The sequence below is a fragment of the Belonocnema kinseyi genome, chromosome 10, assembly GCF_010883055.1.
Source record: "Belonocnema kinseyi isolate 2016_QV_RU_SX_M_011 chromosome 10, B_treatae_v1, whole genome shotgun sequence".
Lineage (NCBI taxonomy): Eukaryota > Metazoa > Arthropoda > Insecta > Hymenoptera > Cynipidae > Belonocnema > Belonocnema kinseyi.
In genome coordinates this window covers 35,386,895-35,394,036 of record NC_046666.1, presented here as the reverse complement: position 1 = coordinate 35,394,036, position 7,142 = coordinate 35,386,895, and the positions used below count along the sequence as shown (strand labels likewise).

Genomic DNA, 7,142 nt, shown 5'->3' with positions numbered 1-7,142 from the left:
TTTCTGAGGTCGGATTCGGATTCAGCGCAGCAAAAACCTTCGGGTATACTAGGTCTGGTCTCTGGTTCCGGACCTTTATCAAATTTTGTCGGCCTGTGTTATTATATCATTCAGTTTAGAATGCTTAATTCGAAAATCTTCTACTTTTAAAAGGTGGCTGTCGGACTGAGAAACCGGGAATTTTACGAATTTTCAGAAGAAAATTCTGCTCAAGTTCGATTTTAACAGGTTTTAAAATAATTAAAGTGCAGTTTTGAAGATTTAAACAATTAAAAATTAAAAGCATTCGAAGTGGAAACTTTTTGATAAACAACAGTTTTATTTTATCAACTGCAAATATAAATAAATAAAATATTTTTAAAATGGATCTGTACTCTAAGTATAGAAATCTGAACAATAATTGATTTTAGCAAACAATTATAGATCAGTTCAAAATGTGAGAATTTCCAGATTGTAACTGTTTCAATCCGAAAGTCTCGATAAGAATGGAAATTAATATATCATTTATTCTGATCATTTTATTTTTAAATAAAAATTTTCATAATATATCAATAATATATTTTTAATTCAGAGTTTCAGGTCTTCCTTTATATTATTTATTCTATTGAATTTAATTAATAAATTTATTAACATGATTTTTATCAATTTTTTAGCCATTAAAAAATGTAAACGTGCGTTTTACTATTTTCAACTTAAAAATAAATCCATAATAATATAGTCATAATTAAAGGTTTTTATTAAATTTAAATTATTGTGAGTTTAAATTATTTAATATTTATCCCATTTAATTTGAAATTTCTTAATGTAGAAAAAAAATTAATATTTAATATTTAGCAATATTTCACAGTTCATTGAAGGTGAGTAAATTGAAACCAAATATTTAAAAGCAAACAATTTGAAACTGAATTGTGTTACATAGAAAGCTTTGAATCTTTAGAGCTTCGAATAACTTTTAAACTTTTTAGCGTTACAATTTTAATTTTTTCATTTAAAAAGTCTTTAATTTATCAGCGAAATTGTTAAATTTGGACGCATATATAACAATTGAACACTTATTATTTGTAGAAAAAAACTGAGAAATTTTAAGAGATATTTAGAAGTTTTGAAGACATTAAAAAATTAATTAAAAACTTGAAATTATTTTCTCAGAACTTCCAAATATATTTTAAAATTAATCGAAATTTTCCTACAATTTTTTAAAATCATGCAAATTAAAAAAAAAATCTTAAAATCTTCCATTTTTTTCTTTGATAATTTTTTAAATCTCTTAAAATCTTCTTAAACTTTCTGTTACAATAATTTTTCAAAGTGAAAAATCATTTAAAATGTTTCTAAGAATTTACCTTTTTTCCCGAAAAATTCAACTATTTGCGGTTTAAAACTAAACTCTTCTTATAAATTAATTTTTAGGTTTGGAAGATTTATCAGTTTAATTGAAAATGTATCTATTTAAAAAAATGTAATTTCTTTGTTGAAAATAAATTTTTCAACTAAAAAATTAACTATTTCAGTAGAAAATTCAAATATTTTTCTAAAAATCCGATTTTTTGGTTAAGAATTAGATTTTTAACGGAAAATTTAACGATTTGGTTGAAAATTGATATTTTTTATTTAAAAATCAAACTAATTTTTGGAAATTGCATGTAATTTGTGGAAATATTCGTTTTTTCTCTAAAAGTTAATCTCATAATAGATTAAACTCTTCGGTTCAAAATTAATATATTTTTTTTTTTTTGAAGACTCATCATTTTAATTAAAAACTTATTTTAGTAGTTTAACAATTAGTTATTTGATTGAAAAATTGTTTTTATTTGGATGAAAAGGAATTTTTTTACCAAAAATTTGTTACTTGTTTGGTTGAAAATTATTTTTTTTGTCAACTGAAAATGAAAACACTATTTCAGTTGAATATTTTATAATTTCAGATCAAAATTTATTATTTGGTCTAACATTTATTTTTCGACTCAAAATTTAATTATCGAATTTTTTGTCGAAACTGATCTTTTTTTTGGCTGAAAATTTATCTTTTTTGATTGAGCATTGATTTTTTAAATTTTTAACTAAATTATTTCAGTTTTGGTTAACAGTTGATCTTTTTTTAGTATAAATTAAATTTTGTTTGTTGAAAATTCAACTATTTCAGTTAAAGATTAATTGTTTTAGTAAAAAACTCATCTTTTTGGTTTAAACTTTAAATATTCCAATTGAAGATTCATCTTTTTAGTTGAAAATCCATAAATTAGGTTGAATATAAATTTTTTAAACTAAAAGTGTAACTATTCCATTTTCTGTTGAAATTCTTTTATTTAGATAAAAATTCAACTCTGGGATTGAATATTTGTATTTTTTAATTGGAAATTCATTTACTTCTTTAAAAAATTATGTATTTTGTTGAAAAATAGTATTTTTGCTAGAAAATTAAGCTTTTGTTTGAAAGTTAATATTATTGTTCAAAATTCATCTTTTTTGTTTAAAATTCAAGCATTGCAGTTAAATATTCATCATTTTAGTAGAAAATTCATCTTCTTGGTAGAAAATGAAACTGCTTGGTGGAAAGTTAAAATCTTTTATATAAAATTCATCTATTTCAGTTGAAGATTCATCATTTCATTTAAAAATTCGTCGGTTTGGTTACAAATTGTTTTTTTTTGTGTGTGTAGACTACTCATTTTTTTATCTAAAAATTTAACTGTTCCATTTTTGTTTGAAGAATGATCTTTTTTAGTTCAGAATTCAACTATTCGGTTCTGAATTCATATATTTTGTTGAAAAATCGTCCTTTTTGATAAAAAATTGATCTTTTTGGTTGAAAAATCAACTGTTTGGCTAACAATTCATCTATATTTTTGGAAATGTAATTATTTTACCTAAAAATTTAGGAATTTTAAACGTTTTGAATTGTATTTAATATAGTGCCCATATCAATCTGACCTAAATATGTTCTGAAGATTGAGAACTTAAAGTCTGAAATTTGAGCTTCAAACAAATTTGAAAAATTTCAGAATTTCAAGTCTTCCTTTATATTATTTATCATATTAAATTTAATAAATAAATTAATTAAAATATTATTTCTATTAATTTTTTTAGCCATTAAAAAATTTAAACGTGCGTTTTACTTTTTTCAACTTAAAAATAAATCCATAATAATATAGTCATAATTAAAAATTTTTATCAAATTAAAAATATTGATTCAGTCTAAATTATAAAATTTTTAATCCTTTTAATTTGAAATTTGTTAATTGAAAAAAGAATAATTATTTAATATTTAGCAATATTTGACTGTTAATTCAAGACGAGTAAATTAAAGCCAAATATTTATAAGTAAACAATTTAAAACTGAATTGTTTTACATAGAAAGCTTTTGAACTGTTAAAATTTCGATAAGCTTTTGAACTTTTAACGTTACTTTTTCATTCTTCTATTTCAAAAATCTTTACTTTGTAAGCGAAATTGTTAAATTTTAACTTATAAATAATAATTGAACACTTAAAATTTGTAGAAAAAATTTGAGTAAATTTAAGAGATACTTAGAAATTTTGAAAAGATTGAAAATTCATTTGAAATTTAAACTAATATCATGTAATTTAAACGAAGTGTGTGCAATTTTTTTTAGAACTTCTACGCATATTTTAAAATGAATAGAATTTTTCCTACAATTTTTAGAAAATCCTGCAAATTTAAAAAAAAAACCCTTAAAATATTGCAGGGCCTGTTTTGATAAATTTGGAAATCTCTTAAAATCTTTTTAAATATTCTATTAAAATAATTTTTCAAAATGAAAATTAATTTTTAATTTCCCCATGAATACTTGAAAAATGTTTTTTTCTTTTTGAGCCTTTTACAATTCTTAAAAAGCTTCTAAAAATTTTGTTTTGAATTAGATTGTGGGTATTGGCACCGTAATTTCGGTACGATTAGACAAATTTTGTCGCTACACACACTTCTTTTAAATTATTTGAAATCATTTTAAGTTTTTAATCTTTTTAAAACTTTCAAATATCTCTTAAAATTACTCGAATTTTTTCTTCCAGAAATAAGTGTTCAATTGTTATTTAGAAATCCAAATTTTAAGGAAATTGTTTTAAATTCGCAGCATTTTTTTAAAGCTGTAAGACAAATTCAGTTATTTTAAAAGTTATTTAGATGTGCTGAAAAAATAATTTTAAATTTGAAAACATTTTTAATAACTTTTAGATTTTTTAAGATTTTAAAATCAAATAGTTCCACTTTGAATGCTTTAATTTGTTTTTTGTGTTTTATTACCTGTACTTTTACTGTTTAGAATAGAGTTCGATTTTTAAAATTGGATTGACCGGGAAAATTGTTTGCGAACAAGGAAAAAACCGAAAAAATAACCGAGAATTTTTGAAGATCGAGGAAACCGGAAAATGACAGTAAATTTATTTTTTGACCGGGAATTTTACATGGTTTTAGAAGAAAAATATGTTCAAGTTCGATTTCAACAATTGTTTAAATAATAAGTTGAACTGCTATATTTTTCAATGATGCTATTACTAAGATTAGAAAGCGTAATTCAAAAATCTTTTACTTAACAAATTTTCCATTTTATTTTTTTATTTTTGAGCTTACATTTTTAATTTAAAGAACTTAAAAATATTGTCTTGAAGACTTGAACAGTTTTATTTAATAAATAAATAAAAGAAATGTAATGGATCTGTACTTTAAGTATTAACAATTGAACAATAATTGATTTGACAAAATAATTTTAAATCAGTTAAAAATTTAAGAATTTCTAGATCTTAATGTTAAAAATTAAACAGTTTCAAATTGAAAGTCTTGTCATTAAAAACATGTGAACGTCTGATTGAAACTTTATAAACTATTTTCAATTTAAAAATAACTTCATAATAATATATTCGTTTTTAAAAGCTTGTATTAAATTTAAAAATATTGTTTCAGTCTAAAATATTCAATTTTTTAACCATTAAGTTAGACATTTTTGAATCAAGAAAAAGAATAATTATTGAATATTTAGCAATATTTGACTGTTCATTTAAATCGAGTAAATTAAAAACAAATATTTAGAAGTATGCAATCTCAAACTGAATTGTTTGACATAAAAATCCTGAAATCATTAAAATTTCAAAGTACCTTTATACTTTGAACGTTAGAATTTTATTTGATGTATTTAAAAAATGTTTAATTTGTAAGTGCAATTTTTGAATTGTTATTTATAAATAAAAAATGAACACTCATTATTTGAGAAAAAATTTGAGTAATTTTAAGTTTTTAAGGGGTTTTCGAAAGATTCATAATTACCATGCACATTTTAAAACATTTCCTTAAAATTTTTTTTTTAGATTCTTTTTCGACAATTAAGTCAATTTTTCAAAACCATTTTAAATATTCTCGTAAAATAATCTTTCCAAATGAAAAATTAGTTTTTTCCAAATAAAAAATTATTTCCAATTTTCACAGGAATCGTAAAAAATGTTTTTTTTTCTGTTAGAGCCTTTCACTTTTCTTGAAATGCTTCTACATTTTTTGTTTGAAATCTGAAAAAATCCAGATTTGACTTTAATTTAGACTATCATTTATAGTTTTAAATTAATTTTGAATTTTTTCAAAACTTCTGAATATCTCTTTAAATTACTCAAATTTCTTCTACATATAATAAATATGCAATTGATATTTATACATCCAAAATTTAAGGAAATTTTTTAAAATGTACAAGATTTTCTAAAAATTCTGGGAAAAATTCAATTAATTTTGACAGATATTTAGAAGTTCTGAAAATATTTCAAAAATAATTTTAAATTTGGAAAAGTTTAAAATAACTTCTATATTTCTCAAGATTTTGAAATAAAATTTTGAAGCTTTTCAAGGATGATTAAACTATTTAAGATAAAAATAATTGAACTTCAAATTTAAGAAAGGTCCAGTTAAAAAAATTTCACCTTTTTAATTTTAAATGTTTCTGTCTGAAAATTCCTTAAAATAATATAATCTTGAAAATGTTAAAGTTCATTGATCGATTCTTTAATTTAGAGCATTGACAATGATAATTTGGATTTATATTTTTTTATATTGAAAAATGTTACTGCCTTCCATTTTATACGTGTAAATTACTGAGAATTTGAATACAACATTTTTGAATTAAAAAAATTTAAACTTTTATTTTAAAAGTTCAAAATTTTACAGTTCCACTTTGAGTGCTTTCATTTGCAGCTTAGTTTTTTATTACTTAAAATGGAAACATTTTTAGCTTTAGTGTTCGATTTTTTACATTCTCATCCTAATGAGAAGGTATTGATTTTATATAAAATTTCACTTTGTCAGTTTTCATCATATCTCCACGTTTTAAGACCCCTTGAGTCAGAAAACAAAGATTTTTACGAAGGTGCCTGTCTGTATTCTGTAGGCATGATAACTTTCGAAAAATTGATCAGATTGGATTCATCTTTGGCACACTTTTTTAAGGCTTAAAAACGAAAGAAAGAGTTCATAAACCAGCTATTTGGGATTAAAATTCAAAAAGTGAGCGCATTTTCAAAATATTTGAGACCATTTTTTTTTCAAGATTAAAAAATTCTCTGTAAGGCTATTTATTAGTACTAGGAAACTTGAACAATTTATCCTTATGACTTTTTTCGATAAAAAGAAGATTATTAGAATTATAGCATTTAAGAAAAAGAAACGAAATAAACATTTTAAGCCAAACGACGCATATGAAAAAAAGTCAAGAGAAGAAAAACGTTGATTTTTGAAGGCCCGATAAGATTACCATGACAGCTTTTTGAATTTTGTTGAAAATTCAAATTCAAAATTCATCAAATTCAAAATTGCAAATTTCAAATTTGCAATGTTAAAAAAAGTTATGTCAGTTCAAGGGACAAAACGGGGCAAACACCATGCGAAAGATCGAGCACGTAGCTCGCACTTTAAAAATGGCTGACATCGGTCAGTGACCGTAAGAAGCTTACCGCAGAACCCCAGGCCTGGTATATTAAACTTCCCCTGGGGATAATTGTAGCTCCGTGCGCAAAGCGACGAAAGCAAATTACACATACAAAATTACTCGAGAAAGGGAGATAAAAGCGAGTGCAATAATTACAGAGGGATTAGCTTATTAAGCACTGTAAGTAAAATATATTCAAAAATACTTATTCGTAGGGTAATGA

The 7,142-nt window shown here is 22.8% G+C and overlaps 1 protein-coding gene across 1 annotated transcript in view; it reads left to right on the top strand.

The window, feature by feature from the left end:
• Positions 1-7,142, top strand: part of LOC117182079 (geranylgeranyl transferase type-1 subunit beta) — a 24,029-nt gene that overhangs the window by 11,417 nt on the left and 5,470 nt on the right. The gene's annotated exons all lie outside the window — the stretch shown is intronic.